The 27,228-nt window shown below is 33.7% G+C and overlaps 1 pseudogene; it reads left to right on the top strand.

The window, feature by feature from the left end:
• The first annotated feature begins 455 nt into the window (after nt 1–455).
• LOC128921449 (NADH-ubiquinone oxidoreductase chain 5-like) lies at nt 456–26,401 on the top strand (annotated as a pseudogene).
• Nucleotides 26,402–27,228: the final 827 nt, after the last annotated feature.

Raw genomic sequence — 27,228 nt, 5'->3', positions numbered from 1 at the left:
CCTGGCTTCACTTGGTGTTTCCAGTTGGCGCCAAAAAGCAAAAAGGAGGAATGAGTGGCGCGCTCTGGTGGAATCGGCTATCATCGCTTAAAGCGGTTCCTACGCCAAATATATATATATATATATCCATTTCACAACTATTTCGACGGTATCATAGGGAATAATATTTTATTAAATTTAAATTCAATAATTGATTATAAAAACAGAAAACTATTAACAGATGATACAACAACTCAGTTGTAGAGTTTGCAAAACATTTAAACCCAAAAGATGAAGAAGTTTTGAGGATGGTTTTAAATAATTACCAAGATATTTTTTATAAGGAAGGGGAAAACTTGCCTTTTATTACTGAAATTAAACATAGGATAATCACAAAAAGTGATACTCCAATATACAGTCGTCTTTATAGATATCCGGTGGTACATCGCGCGGAGGTAGATCGTCAGATAAAAGAAATGTTAGCGCAAGAAATAATCGTACCCAGTAATAGTCCATATAATTCGCCATTATGGGTTGTGCCCAAAAAGGCAGATAAAAACGGTAAACCACAGTGGCGAGTAGTTATTGATTATCGCAAGCTGAATGAGCAAACGATAGATGATAAGTTCCCAATTCCAAATATGCATGACATATTTGACAAATTGGGAAAATGCTGTTATTTTAGTACTATTGATCTGGCGAAAGGCTTTCACCAGATTGAGGTACACCCTAATGATAGAGCAAAGACGGCATTTTCAACAGCTGATGGTCATTACGAATTTACGAGAATGCCTTTTGGCCTCAAAACAGCACCTGCAACATTTCAGAGGCTTATTAATTATGTTTTAAGAGACCATATAAACAAAATATGTGTTGTCTACTTAGATGACATATTAATATTTTCCACCAGCTTTGATGAACATATTATATCTATTAAAAAGATCTTCAACACTTTGCGTGCTTCTAATTTAAAAATTCAGTTGCACAAATGTCAATTCGCTGGTTATACAACTAAGTTTTTGGGACATGTCGTGTCGAGGGAAGGTATAAAACCAGACCCCTCAAAGATATCATCCATAGAAAAAATGAAACCGCCAACGAATATTAAAGAAATAAGGCAATTTATTGGTATGACAGGATATTATTCATACTCACAACGGATGCTTCCCAATTTGCAATTGGCTCTGTTTTAAGTCAAAATAGTCATCCAATTTGCTATGCATCTCGAACTTTGTCGGATCATGAAATTCGATATTCCACTATAGAGAAAGAAGCTTTAGCCCTTGTTTGGTCGGTGAAACATTTTCGAACTTACTTATATGGCCGAAAATTTTTAATACAAACGGATCACAAGCCTTTAATTTGGTTACATAATATTAAAGAGCCTAATAAGAAATTACAGAGGTGGAAAATTCTGCTTAATGAATATAACTTTGAAATAACATATATTAAAGGAAAAGATAATACTTTTGCGGACACCTTAAGCAGATATTTTGACACAAATAATGATAATATCGTAGATAAAGTTATATATAATAATATTGAAAATAGTGACAATGAGAGTAAAAACGCAGAATACCAAAATGGTATGTCAGTAGATGCAACTGTGCATAGCGCATTAGAAGATAATTTAAAATACATATTTATAACTGAAAGGTGTATCAATTGCTATAAAAATCAAATTTATTTAGAGTATGGCCAACAGGAAAAATATTATTTAAAAATTATAAATAAAAAGTGCCAAACTCATATAACAGTAACTAACAAATCAGATCTAAAAAGTATTTTGGAAAAATGTCTGACAAATAAAGGTGTTATATGTATTTATTGCGAAAATAATGAGCTGTTTATAAAATTCCAGTATTTGTACGTAAATTTCTTTGAAAATAGCAATATAAAACTATACAGATCAAACATTGAACTAAATGAAATTACAGATAAAATTGAAATATTAACAATCATAGAAAAAGAGCATTTACGTAACAATCATAGGGGCATACAAGAAGTATACCTTGAATTGAAAACTCAATACTTTTATCCCAAATTATTTAAGCTAATAACATATGTAGTTAATAATGGTTCGATTTGTCAAATAGCCAAGTTTGATAGAAAACCACTTAAAACTCCATATCAAGTTACGGAAACGCCCACTCATTTTAATGACATTGTACATATAGATATTTGGTTTCCATACAGAAATACAATGTACTTTACAACTTTCGACAAATTTTCAAAATATGCCACTTTTCATAAAATTAATGATAGAAATTGGATAGCAATTTTAGCTGCTATAAAGCAAAGAATACTATTTTTGGGTAAAATGAACAAAATCGTGTTTGACGATGACAGGTGTATTCTACACAGTGCAGTACGTTTGTTTTTAAAGGAACAGAATATTGAAGTGCTTACTACTACTGCATATTTAAAAACTGGAAACTCAGACGTAGAACGACTTCATGGGACTTTGAATGAACATTTAAGGTTAATGGAAGCTGACAAAGAAAATAAAAATTTGGATTTAGAAGAAAAACTTTTTAAAATTTTTACTTTTTATAATAATACATTTCATACAACAACAAAAATGAGGCCTATTGATTTTATAATAAAGAATTTCAATAAAGAGTCTATTGAAGAGTTAAGCAAGTTGTACGAAAAACAAAAAATTGAAAGGATTGAGAAATTGAACAAAAATAGAGATCATGAACCGAAAGAATTGCTAGATAATATTGTACGTAATAGACAAATTCCTAAAAATAAGCCTAAATATGTATAAAAAACTTGTTGATTATACTAGAAATGGAAACTATGTTATCGACGATTCAAACAACCGTAAAACAAAATATTATAAAACTCAACTAAAAAGACGATACAATTTTCAAGAATAGTATAAATAATTACATTTATTGAATTAAGAAACTATATTTATTTACATAATAAGTAAACATGTAAACACATTTTGATTTGCGAGGACGCAAATGTCTTAGGGATGGAGGAGTCATATACCAATGCTCCCACTACTAACAACATACATTTATAATTGCAATCTTTATTTACATCTACTATTTAGCCTCTCACATATATTCATTCCATTTCGTTATTTACTCACTTGCAAACTGATCTTTCCAATAAGGACTTTCTCTGTAAATAACAACAATACACATTTTTGCTCTCACACTAGTTTTAAGCTCATTGTAATATACTCTTAGTTTTAAGAATTGTAATTTACGATGATTAATAAAGTTACATTCGAAAAGAACGGACGTATTCTTATTATATTGTTGCAAAAACATTCAAATGTTAGTTTTTAATTGGCGATTCTTTATTTGTCGCCTTCTTGAATATTTGGAAAATCTTCGTTATAGCGCTATTTTTGGCGATTTTGCCCACTGGTGTTTCGTTCATTTGCAATTTAGGAGTAATTTCAAGGCCGAATGTGCCGTTTGTTTGCTTATTAACCTTGGTGGTGAAAATGAGTGAAATTGTTTCTGGAATTACATCAGCCTTCATATACTACATATGATGATTTTCTATTGGACTTTATGTCGAATATATAGGTACAATTGTATGTTATCTTAATAAAATTACATCAATAAATTGCGAGAGTATAAAATGTTCGGTTGGACCCGAACTTAGCCTTTCCTTATTTGTTAGAAATTGTTTTGGACTATCGACACAACCTTATACAATTGAACAATAACAAACATATTTTAACAAAGCAACAATGACAACTTTCAAAATATTATTTTTTTGTTTTCTCTTTTTATATTTTTCTTGTCATCTCGAATAAAATTCTCTTCTTATTATCTTCCTCGCAATTTTTCCATATTTACTCACTTTCTAATCTTTTTATGGCCTTCCACGAATATTTCAAGATTAAAATTTTTGCGGCACAAACGAACAGCAATTAATTTTTATATTATATTATTATCAAGCGACAATTTTTTTAATTCCGCACAGGACCATTCAGTAGAGTATCGACCGCGCGAGTGATCTTAACACCCTCCCGTAACACCGTTCCCGAGTGACGCCTACAACTGTACATACAACGCATAGTTAGCCGCCGAGCGGGTTTTCAAAATTTTGAACTCCTGATATCTTTGGAATGGAATGCCAGAATCTAATAATTCAAAAAGTTATATAAAGAAGCGATCTTAAATAATAAATCATTTATTTCGATAAGAATTTAAGGTACAAATAAAGAGCCTTTTCAAGTAGTGGTATTTTAATAAATTTTCTTATATAAAATCGCTTATAGTGACAAAACTATAATAGTTAGAGATATGATGATTTTTGTAGATAATGATAAGTTCTACAAAATTGTAGTACATCACTTTGTTATATCTCCAATCGTTTTCGCAGCATTCGCGATTAAAGAAAGTTTTTTGGTATTTTTTTTACATTATCGGAGTTTTGGTAAGGAACCCTATTTTTTATACTCTCGCAACAAAGTTGCTACGAGAGTATTATAGTTTTGTCCACATAACGGTTGGTCCTAAAACTAAGTCCTAAACTAAACGAGTTAGATATAGGGTTATATATATCAAAATGATCAGGGTGACGAGAAAAGTTCAAATCCGGATGTCTGTCTGTCCGTCCGTCCGTGCACGCTGTAACTTGAGTAAAAATTGAGATATCTTAATGAAACTTGGAACACGTGTTCCTTGGCACCACGCCCACAAAATGGCGAAAACCAAAAACACTTAAAGTGCCATAACTAAGCTATAAATAAAGCTTTGGAAAATAGCTATAAAATTTGGTATGAAGGATCGCACTAGGAGGGGTCATATGTGGATGTAATTTTTTTGGGGAAGTGGGCGTGGCCCCGCTCTTAAATAGGTTTTTTGTATGTATCTCGCAAATCAATAAAGCTATATAAACCAAACTTTCTGCAGTCGTTTCTTTTAGCCATTTCTTAATGCAGTCCAAAAATGAAAGAAATCGGATAATAACCACGCCCACCTCCCATACAAAGGTTAGGTTGAAAATTACTAAAAGTGGGTTAACTCGATAAGGAAAAACGTCAGAAATACTAAATTTCACATAAGCAATGGCAGATAGAAGCTGCACTCAGAATTTTTTACAAAGTGGAAAATGGGCGTGGCATCGCCCACTTATGGGTCAAAAACCATATCTCAGGAACTACTCGACCGATTTCAATGAAACTTGGTTTGTAATAGTTTCTTTACATACAATGATATGTTTTGAAAATAGGCCAAATCGCTTCACAACCACGCCTACTTCCTATATACCAGAAATTTAAGACGATCTGAATCGTTTACTTTACAATATATAAAGTAAGCACTAGTAAATTTATTGATGCAGAACTTTGCACAAATATAACGTTTATAGTGTGTCAGCCTCATTCTAAAAATCACCGAAATCGGACCATAGGTTGTCAAGGCCCCATATATCGAACATGAGGACCTCGGTACTTCTAACCTAATATTAGGGTTTCCAACTTTCAATGGACTTTCTACAATATATATGACGAATATGTGGGTCAAATTGTGTATTATATAATATAAATAAAGTTAAATAAATAAATCGCGAGAGTATGAAATGTTCGGTTACACCCGAACTTAGCCCTTCCTTACTTGTTTTAACTAAATATAGCCTATGTCACTCAGGGATAGTATAGCTTTCCAACGGTGAAAGAATTTTTCAAATCGGTTCAGTAGTTTCGGAGCCTATTCGAGACAAACAAACAAAAAAACAAACCTTTCCTCTTTATAATATTAGTATAGAAGTATAGATAAACTAAATGACTCTTTAATCTCAAAGGTCTATAACCCTCAACTACTAATAGCACTAACGCGTATGCCTTTTTCGTTTGAGAATCTTTGTAGTACTTGATAATTCTAACTACTAAACTTTTTTTCTACTAAAATAAGGTGCTACGATCTGTCGTTGGGTTTAACAAAAAATGTTCAAACCTTAAGAGCAATATTTTTAATTTCAATATTATTTTTATTCGTTTAAGGGTTAGGGTCAGAAACACGAAAAAATTACAAAATTTCATTAATTTTCTTTGCTATTAAATCATGTTATTTTACAAAATTATTATTATAATATGGCATTATAATCTTTAGGTTAATTAAAGAGTAAAATTGTTTTATCACTATATACATGTTTAAGATTATATCGCGAATACAGGGGAATAATGCCTCGGTGACACAAAACAGCTCAAATCAATATTTACCATAAGGAAGGTTATTGAAACCTGGAGATCGGGCACAAAAGTGAAAGTTCAGATGAGTCGTGAGCAATTTAAAAAAAAAAAGCGTAAAAATTTTGGCGTGTAAAGTCCAACGAAGGGCAATGTAAAACTTAATATTCGCCAGATAAATCAAATTAAAAATCAAACCACTAAACATGTTTTGAACTCCACATAATATACAAGATAATTTGGATTTTCCAGTGACAACCAGGCTTATTGCTCACATTTTACATAACAGAAATTAGTTAAAATAGAAGAAACCGGTGTGCAAGTCTGCTTGAAGCCTCATCACAAACAAGTGCACTTAGACTTCACCCGGAAACCCATGCAGTGGACAACTGAGATGGTTGATGTTGTGATTTCCGATGAAAAAATATTAAATTTAGATGGCCCACACTTTTATAGTTGTTACACGTCACGTACATATGTACATACATGTGTACTTTTGCTCTTTAATCTTTTAATATTTGTATACTGATTTAATACGATATTCGCAAAAGCTTTTTAAATATAAAACAATTTATATTTGATTACACTCTTGATTTTAATCTATAATTATATACATATATATTTTTTAGTATTATATTATTATTTTATTAAACAAATTTTCGAACTCAATTTATTTAATTCAAATTTAAATTAAAACAAGTAAGAAAAGGCTAAGTTCGGGTGCAACCGAACATTTTATACTCTCGTAATTTATTGATATAGATTTTTTAAGATAACACACAATTTGACCCATATATTAAGCAAAAAAGTCCAATAGAATAACGAAAATCAGCATATATAGTAAATGAGGGCTGGGGTACAACTGTGTTCGAAATAATAGCAGTGGCTAATCAAAATTTAAATAAGTGAAATTATTACACTTAAAAACTTCTAGCCATGTAATTTTTTTATGCAGAAAAATGGGCCTAAATATTGGGAATCTGTGTTTAAATCAACGTTGTCGACGGCCTATGCGCACAATAGCGCACGGACAAGCCAGACACCTCAAACCAACATGTCGCGACAAGTGTCTGTGAAAGCACGGTTGTTCTACTGTATTCAACTTCGTAGGCAAGCAAAGCAGAATTTTGCGATCAGTTGACGCTAGAAAACAGAACGCACTAAAAATGTTCCAACAAATTTGGGAAATGTTATTTTTTTTATTGAGAACAATAATAAGCATGCAGAATGCTTAATTTGTTATAAAAAAATAAAGCGTTGTAGCAAACATGATATAAAAAGACATTATGAACGTTGTCACAAAAATCTTGTGAATATCGAGGGAGACGCCCGAAAAAGTCTTCTTGATAATTACAAAAGAAAATTTTATTAAAATTAAATTCACAGCTATACTATCAAACAATCACATTTCTGATCTCATTAGAATTAAGCAATATAATAAAGAAATAAATATAGATAATTTAGTTAACCGTAATTTTTAAAAAGTACGTTTACTTATTTGTACGCACTATTCCGTATTCGTGTTGTCTGCTCGTAGCTTTCCGAATGTACGCTAATAACCAACACAAGCATAACGTGCACACAGTCACGTTGGACAACATTGGTTTAAATCAGAGGTGCCCACCTCTCACACATATTGTTACATTTGTACACGCATACTATTACTATTTGTGTGTGAAGCAGCGAAAGCACGAAGTTGAGCATGTCGTTCGGCACAGCAACAGTGTACACTGAGCTAATGTGCTATTCTTGATTATTATTTATTGTTATTACTTTTTATTCTTATTATCTCATTATTATATTATTATATTATTATCATTATTATATTATATTATTATATTATTATTATTATTATTATTATTATTATTTAATAAGACTATCTATGTCTATTTCTCCTTCGTAGGTCTTTTGAAGACAAATTTAAGAAAAAAGGCCATCTTCAAATGGGCGACACTGCTTTGCCAAAGCCAACGCAACAGTAAAAGATGCCTTTATTAAAGGCAAATCAATATCTTTATTATTATTTTTACCATTATCAGTTTCAGTTTCAGTATCATTATTATTATCATTTGCAATGAATTTTAAAAAAATTGTGCTTGCAATTGCAAAAGCATTAGCTTCCGCTCACCTCCAGTAAAAAATTTAAAATTTGTATGGCAAGAGAAATAATGTCGGCTTAAACAAAATTTAGAATTGCCACCAACAATGTCGTTACAAATAAGACATTGTGCTCTTCCATCCAAATTTTCTATAAAGAAAAAATCTTCTTCCCATTCGCGCATAAACATTGTTAGCTCTCACTGTATATTTGAAATAGCGCAGCGTGGTGTTGCTTGAACAAGTGTTTGCATCAGGGATAAAGGGATGTCCAACTTATTCCAGTGTGAGAGCGCCTCAAAATTTGCGTTTTTTATAACATTTTGCATTATTACCAGATCAGACAAAATACTAATTTTTGGGCATTTTAATAAAAATACCCAACATTTATTATGGTTAAAAATTATTATATACTGAATGTTTAATATAAAATAACTTATTTCAATTTCATTTAGCGATAAAATGGTATATTAAAATAGCCGGTTTTCGAAGTTTCAGTAATAAATATGGTCAATTATTAAGTGTCAACTGAAAATAAATCAATTTCTTTTATAATTTTCCATGAAAAATTAGTTTCTCGATGCTGCAATTCACAAAAATATTCTTAAACCACTTTTAAATTACGCGTTTTCATTGATATTTATTGTTTTAAGTTCTTATTAGTGATCTTGCAAGGCGGCTAAAAATGTCTCCATCGCATTATTTTTTTTGCAACATTTCAATCTGGCCTTTCCAGTTTCCCAATTGCGAAACGTCAAAACCTCCTCATCTCGACAAACTGTCAAAGTTTAGGTGGTTTTGACGTTTACAATTGCGCTCTCACTTCCAGTGATATGAGAGTTGTACATCTCTTTATCTCTGGTTTGCATGCGACTGTTTTGCTTTCCCATAGCCACTGGTATGATAGCATTCAGTCTTCATTGTGCCGAGGGCTACCGATCGTTCGTTCGTTCGTTCGTTACGCTATAAATAGCGTAATATTTTGTGCTGCTCGTCGCAGCAGAGGCCCTATGCACGCGTGCATAGGAAAATCAACTTCTGCCCACCTCTGGTTTAAATTGATATTTGACACAGTTATCATATAAATGGAATACCGATATTTTTTGTGCAACGTAGTTGGTTTTTTTGGATTATTTTAAATAGTTTGATTGAAATGCGAAAATTTATATTGAAGTCGCTCTTAAATTTGTAAACGCATTTATTTTAAGAAAATGGGACGTAGCAAAAACTTTTCTAAAGGAGAATGATTGAAAATTTCGTCGGATGTTGTGTCAATACGCATCTGAATGCACAAAAATTTAAACCAAATCCTGAAACAAGGGGAAGAAATTGAACTTTTTCGCGGCCATGGTTGAGAACAGTTGTGGGTTTGTCACGAGAAAAGCGAATTTATACCAAAAAAAACTAAAGACTGGTTAAATCTTAGTGTAATTGAGTCCACAATAAGTCAAGAGTTAAAAACAGGTAACATTTTTCGGCAGGAGCCCAAAGAAAGTGACTTTACTAGAACCGCGGCATTTGCAAGCCACAGTTCAAATTACTGAAGAGCACCTGCGTTGGCCAGTCGAAAAATTACGCAAGATATTGTAGTCCGACGGAACGAAAATTGTTTTATTTTGTTCCCGAGAACATCAATAAGGGCCAGGAAAATCTTAATTTATTTATTTATGAAAGGCAAGAGTTTTTAAGCGTCGAGATCTCAAACTGCTCAGCTACAGAAAGAAAAATTTCAACAGCTAAGATTTAAATTTACAAAAGCAAAAGGTTAAAAAATGTTTAATGTTACTTATTAAGCGAAGACAAATTTTTTTAATGCTAAAGATCGAATCAGACAGGTCAAATGTGCTGGAATGAGAATTAAAATCATAACATATTTGACGGAATGGTTCGTTTAACTCAAAATTTGTTCTCGAAGATTTTAAAAGTAATGGTATAAACTGCCTAGATGAACGAAATGGGACATTGAACTTGATATCAGACAAAAGAAAAGAGCTACAAACAGAACCATTCAGAAGTTTTACTAGAAATATTATACCTAGCATTTCCCTACGACTAGTGAGTGTAGGTAGATTTATAAGTTTTAAGCGACTAGTGTACGGAGGAAGATTCAATCTTGAATCCCAGTGTAAGTGACCTAAAGCAAAGAGTAAAAATTGTTTTTGAACGGACTCTAACTTATCAGAATGGGTATTGTAGCTAGGATTCCATACCACAGAACCATACTCCAATATAGGTCTTACCAATGTTGTAAAAAGAGTTTTAGTAATATACGGATCACTAAATTCTTTAGACCAACGTTTAACAAAGCTAAGAACACCTTTAGCTTTTAAAACAATTGAATTTACATGAGAATTAAAATTTAGTTTAGGGTCCATAGTAACTCCTAAATCAACAAAGCTAGATACTTGCTCTAAACTGAAGTTATTTATTACATAGGGAGAAGGATCAACAGATCTACGGGAAAAGCACATCGTTTTACATTTTTTAAGATTCAGTGGCATATCATTTATGTGACACCAAGTAACTAAAGTATTTTATCCTAGATTTGTTTTCCGAGCGTGTAACATGGGTTTGTTAAATCAACCTATTGGAATGCTTCTTTTACTACGGTATAGGTCCGTTATATTGGAACATGGATGCTAAAATGTACGTGGAAATATTGAGCCGACTATGCTCCCATACGCTGAATCGAAAATCGCACAAAAAAGGGTCTATCAACATGACAACTACCCTTAGAATGCCATCAGGCAGTCAATGTGTTTAATTCACATGGATTTAAGGTTATGGTTTACCCGGCTCAATCATCTGACCTTAATTGAAGTGAGAATCTTTGGGCAGAGGTTAATGAAGCTGTAGAGAAAAAAACTCCCATCAAATTCGAAGCACTTATGGAGTATTATGAGGAAGATGCGCAAGGCCATTCCTCTCGAGAAACGTAGGCATTTTATGGACTCCATGCCTTGGAGATGTGCAGCGATTGTATCCAACGATAGTAATTCGACTATGTATTAATTATTTAAACTTTATTTTGTTTTATTATAATCAATAAATTGGTTTTTAAAGTGAAATGCTCAATACTGATATTATTAATCACAACAAAAAACAACTACGTTGCAGAAAAAATAACGGTACTCCATGAATATGATAACTGTATCAAATATCAATTTAAACTCAGATTCTCAATATTTAGGCCCATGTTTCTGCATAAAAAAATTACATGACTAGAAGTTTTTAAGTGTAATAATTTCACTTATTTAAATTTTGATTGGTCACTGCTATTATTTCGAACACAGTTGCAATTCCTGAACCGATTTCACTATTAAGCGCATCGTATTTTTGAAAAACCTATAGTTAGGTATATACGAGTTAGGGGAAGTTATGCACCGATTTTAGCCATTTTTGGTACTGAGACACACTATTAAAAGTGAAAGAATCAGATGGAATGCAAAATTGAGTTATATGGAACGTAGTCGTGGTTGTGAACCGATTTTGTCAATTTTCCATCCGTGTTATCAGAGTGTCAAGAAAGTATTATATCCTGAATTTCATTGTAATCGGTCGAGTAGTTCCTGAGATATGGTTTTTGACCCATAAGTGGGCGACGCCACGCCCATTTTTCATTTTGTAAAAAATCTGAGTACAGCTTCCTTCTTCCATTGCTTCTGCAAAAGTTAGGGTTTATGAGTCGTTAGTGAGTTAGGTTTTTGAGTTAACGTAATTTTCTACATAATCTTTGTATGGGAGGTGGGCGTGGTTATTATCCGATTTGCGAGATATATAAAAAAACCTATTTGTGGGCGTGGCCTCGCCCCCTTCCCCAAAATAATTACATCTAAATATGCCCCTTCCTAGTGCGATCCTTTCTACCAAATTTAAAAAGTATCAAGATAATCACATATGTACATATTTGTACTTAAAACTGCAAAAATGAAGTGAATAAATAAGTTTCAGCGCCGAAAAACACTCCAAACTGGTTTTCTCGCGTTTATCAGCGTTACGCTCTTCCTCGGTCAACTTCCACTCTGCGCTAACTGTGTAATTTCGTATGAAAATGTATGCGCACAGCTTTGACACTTATTTCTAGCATGCATCAGCGTTGCGCTCAGCTTTGCTTGTTTTATTGAAAATGACAGATTTAAAAAACAGAGTGAAATTTTTCACTAAAGATGGTACGGTGGACTTTGGTATGGATCGGTATTAAATAAGGCTACCTATATATATATTTTTTGGTAATACCTTATCAGTGCAATTGCTATATTTTCGAATTCGTATAGAAGTGAATATATGTAAGTATGTAGATTTAACAGCAATTAGTAGTCAATGGAATAGGTTTGGGCTGCTTCTAAAGTTTGCGATTGTGTGTTTTCGCCCAATTCGTCCTTATCTGTTTGGGTGCAGTTGCTACACATCCGTTGTGTAGCGGTCACCAACTATTGAGTGGGTGTGGTGTGGTCTAGTCGATTACTGATATTAGTATTAGAGGGAATCGCCTGTGGATGAGGATAAATTGAAGTATTGATTACTCAGTGGAGTAGGAAATAAATCATCCAGCAAGTGCTATAAAACCAACAATACCACTGCGATTTGAGGTCAAGCATGTGGAGATTTATGTACATGCATATACATATGTTCCTCCGTTTTTATGTTGAATTTATTGAAAAAAAAAATCCGTCAACATAACATTTTGCGTAACTTTTGCTGAATAGAAGTTATAAATTAAATTTCTGAAAGTTTCAGATCACTCAGTTTTATTTAATGTGAATGGTTAAATGAGTTCATTGCTTGGAGTTGTACCTGGGGTTTCTAGGTTAGTCGTTATGTCCTTTATTATACAAAACTTGATGGTGCTATTTTATGTTTAAGTGTGAAAGTAAAGCCCGAACTTTAGTTTTTGTTATTAATTTTTTTATACACAAAAATATCTTTAATAGCTCAAAGATATTTTTTGCTGTTTGTAATGTCCCGAATGACTGACAGGTATTCGAAAATCAAATTGTCATCATTTCAACAAAACTCGCATATATATATGCAAAAGCACATTTACCAGGCATTCATATATACATATGTATGTGTTTCCACGGCAGAAACTGCTGTTCGTGTCATATTGCCAAATCTATCTATCACTTTGCTTCCTCGGTATCCTATGTGGGCGAAAAGCTCTTTCAGAGTTCAATTAGTGGCCCTTTGTAAATATCAACCAAAAATGTGTACAGCAAAATTTAACTGTTGGCATTCACTTGTGCTGTATTTCTTCCTGCATTGAGGAATGTACCGATGCACTCATCTCTAATTGAGTGTGCCAATTTCAGAGTATGATTGGACTGACTCAAGTTGTGTAAAAGCTGAAACTAGTATGACCGTTATTTTGAGGATAAGTGGTGTTCACAACTCCTCTGCTATTTTCATTTCACAACTGCACAGACGAGTACTCAAAAGCAGAAATTCCATGTGACTTCTGAGCTGAAATCTCATCCAATAAAAGTTTGTTAAACGTTTTTTTGGGTGTAGCTCCACATAACTAGCAGAACATATGAACATATTTTGAGAGTTCGAATCAAAATGACAAAAATTGAAAGGAGAAATCGGACACCATACGACATTGTATTTGAGATGTTCTTAGGAATTTAATCATAAAAACTTTTTAAATTTTTAATTTTAATGAAAAGTCGGTGAAAAACTATCTCTCGAAATTTAATAATTGTATTTTATTAGTCCACTAGAATAACGAAAATCGTTACATATATTATGAAGCCCCAGCCCACATGGGTAATTCCTGTACCGATTTCAAAATTTTCGACATCGAGTTATATAATGCCTATGACTATACAGGCACTTAATTTTGCTAAGATATCTCACTTATTAACCAACAAGTGATGGACTAGACCGTGATCTATTTCCCGTACTCACTATTACATATAAATATATCACATATATAAAACGAGTCATACGCATGATCCGATATAGTAGCTAAGATAATAGCTATACTGCTTTTAAAATTATTTAATTTATCATTCGGAGAATATTATTTTTTACTGTTAATCAATGAATTATTGATCGGCACGTAAGGAATTGATTGACTTTAGAGTTATATAATTTTATCTGAATCCATCAGACTAATTTTTCGAAAAGTTCATATTGTATCCCTCTGTGCTAGCGCTCTAACCAAGATTCTAGGGCGAAATATTATATGTAAAACATTAAAATTTGCAGCAAATAAATATTGTACCGGTGTAAGCCAGTTCATTATGAAATGACAAACGGAGTATAAATCAAATAGCAGATATAAAAAAAAACATTGAAAAACCCACGTCTAAAAGAAAAAATGTTTCATTTTCTTTTTGCCTATATGGATCAAAACAACAATACAATGCTTGCGACTACAGAACTCAGTGGCATTTAATTTTTACCCGAATTTGACATGTTTGTTGCCATTGATTTAACCCTTACATTTAGTCAAAAATTTAAATTTTGAAATTCAAAAGTAAACAAATTTCAAACCAAAAAAAAATAATATTTTTTAAATTAATAAAAGAATATGCCGAATACTTTCTGCTTATGCAAAACAACTCAAGGAAGCAATTTACTAATGTTTTGTGCTCCAACTGAAAAATTGCAAACAATTTTATCAATATATATTATATTGTTCAAGATAAAAAAGACGGGTTAATGTAAATAAATACATGAATTGTTTACTATTTTATTGTCAAAATCGGGTATGTCAACTACTTAGTTCACTTTGTTGAATACACTTTGGAAAAACCTACGTCTAAAAGAAAATCTGTTTCATTTATCCATTGCTTTTATATGGATAAAAACAACAATACAATGCCTGCGACTATAGGACTCAGTGATTTGATGTCACGTAATTTAGAACCCGTTTGCTATACTATATTTGTACTTGTGTATGCAATCAAGTAAGGTGGGTAAGTAAGGAGTCCGTTAAATGGCGTTATCACTGAAGCGAGCAAAAGTTAACCAACCACGATGACGTTCATTAATGTATCTAGTTGCTCTTTTACATCTTAATTTAATTGCCTTTAATTTAATCCTTTCATCTATCTTTGTTAACATTTTTTTTATTTTCTTAACAGTTTCAATTCAAATAATGGATAAACAATCAAAGTGAAGAAAAACAATTCATAGAAAACAGGATGAACAATTCTCTATTTAACTAGGTCAACACCGCAACTTCTGCACACGCTATATACTCTAATTAGTTTTGATAGTATATACATACATACATATTTATTTAACCCTGCATAACCAACGCTATTTTGTATATCTTTTAATCATGATTAAATATCACTTTTAGAAAATAGTTTTTGAATAAAATATTTTGAAAGTGGTTAAAAATTACACTTTTATAAGTTATCTCCTGAAATAAAAAAACCAAAACTTCTTATGTTCTACTTTTTTCCATAAGTAACGACATCTTATTTTATGCATTAAAAAACGACTATCATCATCATTGGCTATGCAGGGTTAAACGAAAGTTTAATATTTACACGCTTATACTGTGAAATGCAGCCTTCATTTATACTTTGTCCTTAAACGGTTTATAATAATTTCACTTAAAATGGGAACGGATGTTCCTGCCTTGAAAACTCTGTATATATTAATAGAAAAAATAATAATAATTATTGTTATTTTGTTAATAATTATTATGTTACCGTATTGCAATGTTTGAATGTTTAAAATTTGTTCACTAATAATAAGTGGCTCAATAATATAATATTTTAGTAATTATATAGTAGGTACATACTTGTTTATGTTTGCAAAAATGTGTATGTGCTAAAAGCCGTTTACTTCACATTTTTTATTATCTGTGTTAACTGCCCTACCAGCAACCTACTTGTGAGCACCGCATTCTATAATTATGTTTGCATAAACCTCGTTACGCGACTTAGTGCCATTCTCAAGATCACAAATAAGGAACAAGGGCAGTAGTCAAAGCAATTTGTAAAGGGAAGTTGTAGACTTGACTGCAAACGACTCAATTAATGTAGCAATTAGAATTTTGAAAGTGCTTGTTGGTGAAAGGAAGAGTAGCTGGTGGTACGTGAGGATAGCTCTCTCAATGAGATATTTAAGCGTTTGTTCATTGCCAAATATGTTTTACATATACATACATACATATGTTTATATTTATGTATGCAGAACACTTTGCACATGAACACATTAAAATTTCGCACCTACACTGTCCTCAAGCCCTCTAAACTCTATATGAACTGTAATTTAAAAAATTTTTGAGTCTCTAATTGTCAACGATGTCAGAGTAATCAATTCTTCAAATCTCCTTTCAACCATTGATGGTGCATGTCTGTTTTCGCGGTATTCTGTGAATTATTTCCTATTATTATACTCTCGCAGCAAAAGTTGCTAAGGGACTATTATGGTGTTGTTCACATAACGGTTGTTTGTAAGTCATAAAACTAAACGAGTTAGATATAGGGTTATGTATATCAAAATGATCACGATGACGATACGAGTTGAAATCCGGATGTCTGTCTGTCCGTCCGTCCGTCCGTCTGTCCATGCAACGGGTAACTTGAGTAAAATTTTAGATATCTTAACGAAACTTGGAACACGTATTCCTTGGCACTTGGGCGAAATCGGACCATCGCCCACAAAATGGCGAAAACCAAAAACACATAAACTGTCATAACTAAGCCATAAATAAAGTTATAAAGGTAAAATTTGGAATAAAGGATCGCACTAGGAAGGGGCATATGTGGATGTAATTTTTTTGGGGAAGTGGGCGTGGCCCCGCCTTCAAATCGGTTATTTGTGTATATCTCGCAAACCAATCAAGCTATATAAACCAAACTTTCTGCAGTCGGTTATCTTACGTAGCCCACCACACACCATGAAAATAGTTGAAATGGGATAATAACCATGCCCACCTCCCATAGAAGTGTGTTAACTCACTGACGAAAAACGTCAGAAACACTAAATTTTACGGAAGGAAGCTACACTCAGATTTTTTTGCAAAATGGAAAATGGGCGTCGCATCGCCCACATATGTATGAGTCAAAACCATATCTCAGGAACTACTCGACCGATTCGAATGTAATTCGGTATAATATTTTCTTGCCACCCTGATAACACGGATAAAAATCGGTTCACAACCACGAATACTTTCCTTATAACTAAATTTTGAATTCCATCTGATTTCTTCACTCTATAATGTATACATACATAATGAACCAATGAAGAAAGCGGAATAAAACTTTACACAAATAGTGCATATCAGCTCTGGCTTCACTTGTGACAAAATTGTCGAAAACGGACTAAAACTTGTCAAGGCCCCATATATCGAACATGTTGAACTCAGCGCCTAAGGGTAAATTTTAACCGAAAATATGGGCAAATCTCTCAGATAATTTAATGTAAGTCAGAGGAAATTGTTTTCTTCTAATAGTGTGTCTCTGTTCCAAAAATTATTAAAATCGGGTTATAACATCTCCTAGCTCCAATAAACGTAATTATAGGTTTTTCAAAAATACGGTGGGCTTTATTTCTCATATATTGTATTGGTTAATATGTGAGATATCTTAGCAAAATTAAGTGAGCGTATAGTCTAGTCTAGTATATAACGTACCTTGCTGATGGAAATTAATGAAATCAGTTCGGGAATTACCTCATCAGACACAGAAAAATAAAAAATTTTCAAGACACTATTACATATCCTCAGCTTAAGCTTATTCTCACGTAATTGCTTATCTGACATATATTTCCACCTCAAAGAATCCAGAAAATTATTTACGTAGAGTTTAACGACACTTCTACTTCAAAAAGTAACTTACAGCTTAATTCTAAACACATCTGATATATGAGCGCACATAGCATGTAGTACAAACGAATTTCAAACTTTTTACAAACTTCAGCTTAACACATCACGGAGTACTGAAATAAGTTTAACCAGCTGAAGACATGCTTGATTGCGCTTATGATTTTCAATGCCCATTGACAACGTAAACAGCAGCATCAGTAATTCTTGGTAACTCACGACAAAAGTGTAAAACTCAATTTTAAAAGAAAACATCACGAAGGCAAATATGCTGGCAATGACACAACAGTGGGACTTTTGTAATCAATAGCAAATATTAGGCCGATGAACTGCTAATCATAGACTCTCGAATTTGCATTGATATTTGACAGTTTGCGTGTTTGTATTATTTTAATTACCGGGAGCCCTACTCATATACGTGGTGTGTTCAAGAAACTGTACAATTTAAAATTCCACGGGTTTGGAGTATCCTATTGAACATTTTTTATACTATCGCAACAAAGTTTCTAAGAGAGTATAATAGTTTTGTTCACATAACGGTTGTTTCACACAAAACACCCAAAACTAAAGGAGTTAGATATAGGAATATATATACAGTACTTTTCGCTTAATTGCACATCAAAATTTTTCGTTCCTTCTTATTGACTGGCGTAGATACCCCGTACGCGGTAGTCCACAACAGCGCGCCACGCATCTCTCCTTTTGGCAGTTTGGCGCCAATTGGTAATACTAAGTGAGGAGAGGTCCTTCTCCACTTGGTACTTCCATCGGAGTGGAGGGCTCCCTCTTCCTCGGCTTCCACCAGCGGGTACTGCATCGAAAACTTTCAGGGCTGGGGCACTTTCGTCCATTCGAACAACATGACCTAGCCAGCGTAGCCGCTGTCTTTTTATTCGCTGGACTATTTCTATGTCGTCGAATAACACATACAGCTCATAATTCCATCGTCTGCGGTATTCGCCGTTGCCAATGTTTAAGGGACCATAAATCTTCCGCAAAACCTTTCTGTCGAAAACTCCCAGTGCCGTCTCATCGGATGTTGACGTCCACGCTTCTGCACCATAAAGTAGGACGGGAATGATGAGGGACCTATAGAGTTTATTTTTTGTTCGTCGAGAGAGGACTTTACTTTTCAATTGCCTACTTAGCCCATAGTAGCAGCTCTTGGCAAGAGTGATTCTGCGTTGGATTTCAAGGCTGACATTATTATCGGTGTTGATGCTGGTGCCTAGGTATACGAAATTATCTACAACTTCAAAGTTATGACTGTCAACAGAGACTGTTTGTGTGATGACAGGAGATATTTCGTCTTGTCCTCGTTCACCACCAGACCCATTCGCTTCGCTTTCTTATCCAGGCGGGAAAAAACAGAACTAACGGCGCGGGTGTTGTTTCCAATGATATCAGTATCATCTTATAGAAAAGTGTACCTTCTCTGTTTAGCTCTGCGGCTCGAAATATTTTTTCCAGCATCATGTTAAAGAAGTCACACGATACCGAGTGACCTTGTCTGAAACCTCGTTTGGTATCGAACGGCTCGGAGAGGTCCTTCCCGATCCTGACGGAACTTTTGGTGTTGCTCAACGTTAGCTTGCACAGCCGTATTAGTTTTGCGGGGATACCAAATTTAGACATCGCGGCATAAAGGCTGCTCCTTTCGTGCTGTCGAAGGCGGCTTTAAAATCGACAAAGAGATGGTGTGTGTCGATCCTCTTTTCCAAGATTTGGCTCATGGTGAATATCTGGTCAGTTGTTGATTGATTGATTGATTGATCGGCACATTGATAAGATCCAATCAGTTTGTTGACGGTAGGCTTTAGTCTTTCACACAGTTCGCTCGAATTCCGCAAAGAAACTGATGCATGCACCTTATCAGCTCTTCGCCGCCGTATTTGAATAGCTCGGCTGGAAATCCATCGACCCCGCCGCCTTGTTCTTCTTCAAGCGGGTAATTGCTATTCTAATTTCTTCACAGTCGGGTAATGGAACATCTATTCCATCGTCGTTGATTGGGGAATCGGGTTTGCCATCTCCTGGTGTTGTACTTTCACTGCCATTCAGCTGGCTGGAGAAGTGTTCTTTCCACAAAAACAGTATACTCTGGTCATCAACAACTAGATCACGTCTAGGGGTCCTACAGGAGTGTGCTCCGGTCTTGAAACCTTCAGTTAGTCGCCGGATTTTTTCGTAAAATTTTCAAGCTTTACCCCTGTCGCTCTTCATTCTCACGCATTTCGGCCTCTTTCTTTTTTTGTCTTCAAATACGTCTCGCTTCTCTTTTCAACTCTCAGTATTTTTCCCATCGTGTTGCAGTCGATCGCAACATTGCGAGGTATGCAGTCTGTTTTCTCTAAACTGCGAGACGACAATCCTCATCACAACAACTGTTTTTTTGACTTTTCCGTAAGTAAGGAATATGCCGTCCTACAGTTTCCTCATACCGAGACGCGAGAAAATCGTTCGGCTGTCGGTTGTGATTGCAGCTTCTCGACGTCGAATCTTCCTTGTGTTTGTTGCGCTTTTCTACACAGAGGTGGGTGCGTATCTTAGCTGCTACAAGATAATGGTCCGAGTCGATGTTGGGACCACGAAGCGTACGCACATCAAAAACACTGGAGATATGTCGTCCATCAATCACAACATGATCGATCTGGTTGCGAGTGATTCGATCGGGTAACAGCCAAGTAGCTTGATGGATTTTCTTATGCTGGAATCTAGTACTACGTTCAATGAACCGGGGAATCAATTAACAGATACTCACTTAATTGAAAAATTTGTTCAATTAAAAGAATCTCGTTTAATTACAGGAATCACGCTTATTTGGACCATTTGTGAATTAGCGATTATTAGCGATTCCCCTAGCTCCCATACACGTTATATTCGGATTATCAAACTTCCGGTGGGCTATATTCCGCATATATCGGTTAATATGTTTCTTAGAAAAATTAAATAAGCGGGTTGTCTTGAAATTAGTTCAGGATTTACAGCAGCTCTCATATACTATTTATGATGATTTTCGTAATTCTATTGGGCTTTATCCCGAATATATGGGTCAAATTTTGTGTTATCTTAAAAAAATTACATCAATAAATTGTGAGAGTATAAAATGTTCGGTTGCACCCGTCCTAAGCCATTCCTTATTTATTTTATTAAATACTCAGTACGACTAATCTCAAACTAACGTGGTTAAGGAAGCGCATATGCTTTGAATGAATATAAGACGTAAGAAGTATTGGAAAGTGTTTCCGGAAAGTGGGTGCAGCTTCTATCTGCCATTCCTTATGTGAAATTTAGTGTTTCTGGCGTTTTTCGTTTCTGAGTTAACTCACTTTTAGTAAGTTTCAACCTAACCTTTGTATGGGAGGTGGGCGTGGTTATTATTCGATTTCTTTCATTTTTGGACTGTATTAGGAAGTCGCGAAAAAAAACAACTGCAGAAAGTTTGGTATATATAGCTCTATTGGTTTGCGAGATATGTACAAAAAACTTAATAGGGGGCGGGGCCACGCCCACTTCCCAAAAAAAATTACATCCAAATATGCCCCTTCATAGTGCGATCCTTCATACCAAATTTTATTTCCATAGCTTTATTTATGGCTTAGTTATGGCACTTTATGTGTTTTCGGTTTTCGCCATTTTGTGGGCGTGGCAGTGGTCCGATTTTGCTCATTATCGAAAGCAACCTTCCTATGGTGCCAAGAAATAAGTGTGCCAAGTTTCATCAAGATATCTTAATTTTTACTCAAGTTACAGCTTGCACAGACGGACGGACGGACAGACAGACATTCAGATTTGAACTCCACTCTTCACCCTGATCACTTTGGTATATATAACCCTATATCTAACTCGTTTAGTTTTGGGTGTTACAAACAACCGTTATGTGAACAAAACTATAATACTCTCTTTAGCAACATGTGTTGCGAGAGTATTAAAACAAGTAAGGAAGGGCTAAGTTCGGATGTAACCGAACATTTTATGCTCTCGCAATTTATTTATTGAACTTTATTTATATTAATAATACACAATTTGACCCACATATTCGTCATATATATTGCATAAAGTCCATTGAAAGTTGGAAATCATAATATTAGGTTGGAAGCACCGAGGCCCTCGTGTTCGATATATGGGACCTTAAAAACCTATGGTCCGATTTTGGCGATTTTTAGAATGGGGCTGCCACACTATAAAAGTAGTATTTGTGCAAAGCTCTGCACCGATATCTTCACTAGTGCTTACTTTATAACGGGTGATTTTTTTGAGGTTAGGATTTTCATGCATTAGTATTTGACAGATCACGTGGGATTTCAGACATGGTGTCAAAGAGAAAGATGCTCAGTATGCTTTGACATTTCATCATGAATAGACTTACTAACGAGCAACGCTTGCAAATCATTGAATTTTATTACCAAAATCAGTGTTCGGTTCGAAATGTGTTTCGCGCTTTACGTCCGATTTATGGTCTACATAATCGACCAAGTGAGCAAACAATTAATGCGATTGTGACCAAGTTTCGCACTCATTTTACTTTATTGGACATTAAACCAACCACACGAATGCGTACAGTGCGTACAGAAGAGAATATTGCGTCTGTTTCTGAGAGTGTGGCTGAAGACCGTGAAATGTCGATTCGTCGCCGTTCGCAGCAATTGGGTTTGTGTTATTCGACCACATGGAAGATTTTACGCAAAGATCTTGGTGTAAAACCGTATAAAATACAGCTCGTGCAAGAACTGAAGCCGAACGATCTGCCACAACGTCGAATTTTCAGTGAATGGGCCCTAGAAAAGTTGGCAGAAAATCCGCTTTTTTATCGACAAATTTTGTTCAGCGATGAGGCTCATTTCTGGTTGAATGGCTACGTAAATAAGCAAAATTGCCGCATTTGGGGTGAAGAGCAACCAGAAGCCGTTCAAGAACTGCCCATGCATCCCGAAAAATGCACTGTTTGGTGTGGTTTGTACGCTGGTGGAATCATTGGACCGTATTTTTTCAAAGATGCTGTTGGACGCAACGTTACGGTGAATGGCGATCGCTATCGTTCGATGCTAACAAACTTTTTGTTGCCAAAAATGGAAGAACTGAACTTGGTTGACATGTGGTTTCAACAAGATGGCGCTACATGCCACACAGCTCGCGATTCTATGGCCATTTTGAGGGAAAACTTCGGAGAACAATTAATCTCAAGAAATGGACCCGTAAGTTGGCCACCAAGATCATGCGATTTAACGCCTTTAGACTATTTTTTGTGGGGCTACGTCAAGTCTAAAGTCTACAGAAATAAGCCAGCAACTATTCCAGCTTTGGAAGACAACATTTCCGAAGAAATTCGGGCTATTCCGGCCGAAATGCTCGAAAAAGTTGCCCAAAATTGGACTTTCCGAATGGACCACCTAAGACGCAGGCGCGGTCAACATTTAAATGAAATTATCTTCAAAAAGTAAATGTAAATAGTAAATTTTATGCGTTTTTTTTTTTTTTAAAAAGTTATCAAGCTCTTAAAAAATCACCCTTTATGTGTATTGTAAAGAAAGCGATTCAGATAATCTTCAAAGTTCTGGTATATAGGAAGTAGGCGCGGTTGTGAAGCGATTTGGCCTATTTTCACAACATATCATTGGGATGTAAGGAAACTATTATAAACCAAGTTTCATTGAAATCGGTCAAGTAGTTCTTGAGATATGGTTTTTGACCCATAAGTGGGCGATGCCACGCCCATTTTCCATTTTGTGAAAAAATCTGAGTGTAGCTTCCATCTGCCATTTCTTATGTGAAATTTAGTGTTTCTGACGTTTTTGGTTAGTGAGTTAACCCACTTTTAGTAATTTTCAACCTAACCTTTGTATGGGAGGGGGGCGTGGTTATTATCCGATTTCTGTCATTTTTGGACTGTACAAGGAAATGGAAAATTTGAAAGTAGTTTAATTCCTACTTTATTTTTAATTTTAGGATGAGGATATCAACCAGAACGTTTACAGGCTGGTGTTTATTTATTATTTTACACTTTATTAGTTTCTTTACCTATATTGGTTGGGATTTTTTATTTATATAATACTTTAAATACTATAAACTTTTATTTATTGGGTAATTATATATTTAATTATGATTTGTTGTATTTAAGTTTAATTTTAGCCTTTTTAGTTAAGATACCAATATTTTTGGTTCATTTATGGCTACCTAAAGCTCATGTAGAGGCTCCAGTTTCAGGATCAATAATTTTAGCTGGCATTATATTGAAGTTAGGAGGATATGGGTTATTACGAGTGTTTTCTTTTATACAAATGAGAGGCATTAAATATAATTATATTTGAGTTAGTATTAGATTAGTAGGGGGGGTATTGATTAGTTTGGTTTGTTTACGTCAAACTGATTTAAAGGCTCTTATTGCTTATTCTTCTGTAGCTCATATAGGTATTGTATTAGGGGGTCTTATAACTTTAACTTATTGAGGTCTTTGCGGATCTTATACTTTGATAATTGAAATTTCTTTATTGAATAGAATTGTTAGTTGATCTTGAGTTACTATAATTTCTTTATCTTTACTATCTTTTTTTAGAGCTGCATATACATTATATTTATATGCTTATAGTCAACATGGTAAGGTATTTTCTGGCGCATATTCATTTAGAGGGGGTAAGATTCGGGAATATTTGCTATTATTTCTTCATTGGTTTCCTTTAAATTTATTAATTTTAAAGAGAGATATTTGTTTATTTTGACTTTAATTAATCTAAATAGTTTATTTAAAATATTGATTTGTGGTGTCAATGATATGAGTTAGTCATTTTAGATCGTGAAATATTTATCAATTTGTAGAATTAGATTTTTGGTTTTAATTTCTATTAGAATCAATTTTTTTTTGTCTAGTTTGTTATTTTTAATAAATGATTATACTATCTTTTTGGAGTGAGAAGTTGTAAGTTTAAATTCAGCTAGAATTGTAATAACCTTTTTATTTGATTGAATAAGTTTATTATTTATATCTTTTGTTCTATTAATTGCTTCTTTAGTTATTTATTATAGAAAGGAGTATATGAGAGGTGATTTAAATATTAATCGTTTTATTATATTAGTTCTTATATTCGTTATATCTATAATGTTATTAATTATTAGTCCAAATTTGATTAGAATTTTATTAGGGTGAGATGGGTTAGGATTAGTATCTTATTGTTTAGTTATTTATTTTCAAAATGTTAAGTCATATAATGCTGGCATATTAACAGCTTTATCCAATCGGATTGGGGATGTCGCATTTTTATTAGCTATTGCTTGAATGTTAAATTACGGGAGTTGAAACTATATTTTTTATTTAGAAGTTATGAAAAATAGAGTAGAAATGGAAATTATTGGGGCTTTGATTATATTAGCCGCTATAACTAAGAGTGCTCAGATTCCATTTTCATCTTGATTACCTGCTGCTATAGCGGCTCCTACACCAGTTTCTGCTTTAGTTCATTCTTCTACTTTGGTGACTGCTGGGGTTTATTTATTAATTCGATTTAATATTTTGTTGAGAGGTAGATGATTAGGGGATTTATTATTATTATTATCTGGTTTGACTATATTTATAGCTGGATTGGGGGCTAATTTTGAATTTGACCTAAAAAAGAGTATTGCCCTATCTACTTTAAGACAATTAGGATTAATAATAAGAATTTTATCTATAGGATTTTATAAATTAGCTTTTTTTCATCTGTTAACTCATGCTTTATTTAAGGCTCTTTTATTTATATGTGCTGGAGCTATTATTCATAATATGAATAATTCTCAAGATATTCGTTTGATAGGAGGACTTGGTATTTATATACCATTAACATCTGGTTGTTTTAATGTTGCTAATTTAGCGTTGTGTGGTATGCCTTTTTTAGCTGGGTTTTATTCTAAGGACATAATTCTTGAGATTGTTTCTTTAAGTTATATTAATATATTTTCTTTCTTTCTATATTTTTTTTCTACTGGTTTAACTGTTTGCTATTCTTTTCGATTGGTCTATTATTCAATAACAGGTGAATTAAATTGTGGTTCTTTAAATATGTTAAGAGATGAGGGATGAATTATGCTTCGTGGGATGAGAGGTTTACTAGTAATGAGAATTGTGGGAGGTAGTATGTTAAGTTGATTGATTTTTCCTACACCATATATAATTTGTTTGCCTAGTTATTTGAAGTTGTTAACTTTGTTTGTTTGTATTGTGGGAGGTGTATTAGGCTATTTAATTTCAAATGTTTCTCTATTTTATTTTAATAAATCTTTAAGTAATTATGTTAGCAGTTATTTTTTTGGTTCTATATGATTTATACCTTATATCTCTACTTATGGGATTATTAACTATCCCTTGATTTTAGGAGGAAGAGTATGTAAATCTTTTGATCAGGGTTGATCAGAATTTTTAGGGGGTCAAAATTTATATAACGAATTAGGGAATAATTCTCAACATATATTTGTTATACACAATAATAACTTGAAGATTTATCTTTTATTATTTGTTTTATGAATTACTTTCTTGTTTTCTTTCTTTTTAATATTTTATTCAAATAGCTTAAATGTAGAGCATAACACTGAAGATGTTAGGGTAATTATGTAATTTTTGGATATAGTGAATTAGTTTTAGTAATTTATAAAAATAGTAAAATTTTGTTTCTGACGTTTTTGGTTAGTGAGTTAACCCACTTTTAGTAATTTTCAACCCAACCCTTGTATGGGAGGTGGGCGTGGTTATTATCCGATTTCAACTATTTTCATGGTGTGTGGTGGGGTACGTAAGAGGACTGTATTTAGAAGTGGCTGAAAAAACGACTTCAGAAAGTTTTTATATAGCTTCATTGGTTTGCGAGATATATATAAATAACCGATTTGGGGGCGGGGCCACGTCCACTTCCCCAAAAAATTACATCCACATATGCCCCTTCCTAGTGCGATCCTTTATTCCAAATTTTACCTTTATAACTTTATTTATGGCTTAGTTATGATACTTTTGTGTCTCGTCACCCTGATCATTTTGATATACATATATAACCCTATATCTGACTCGTTTAATTTTATGACTTACAAACAACCGTTATGTGAACAAAACTATAATACTTTCTTAGCAACTTTTGTTGCGAGAGTATAAACATATTCCCTCTGAATTTCTTCAAAAAATCTGAGAGACTTACTTATATTTTCGGTAAAAAAGAGAGGAACTCAGTATCCTCATGTT

This window comes from Zeugodacus cucurbitae, chromosome 4 (assembly GCF_028554725.1).
Source record: "Zeugodacus cucurbitae isolate PBARC_wt_2022May chromosome 4, idZeuCucr1.2, whole genome shotgun sequence".
In the NCBI taxonomy this organism is placed as follows: Eukaryota; Metazoa; Arthropoda; class Insecta; order Diptera; family Tephritidae; genus Zeugodacus; species Zeugodacus cucurbitae.
The sequence above is the reverse complement of the archived record's forward strand: the minus strand, read 5'-3'. Positions and strand labels throughout refer to the sequence as shown.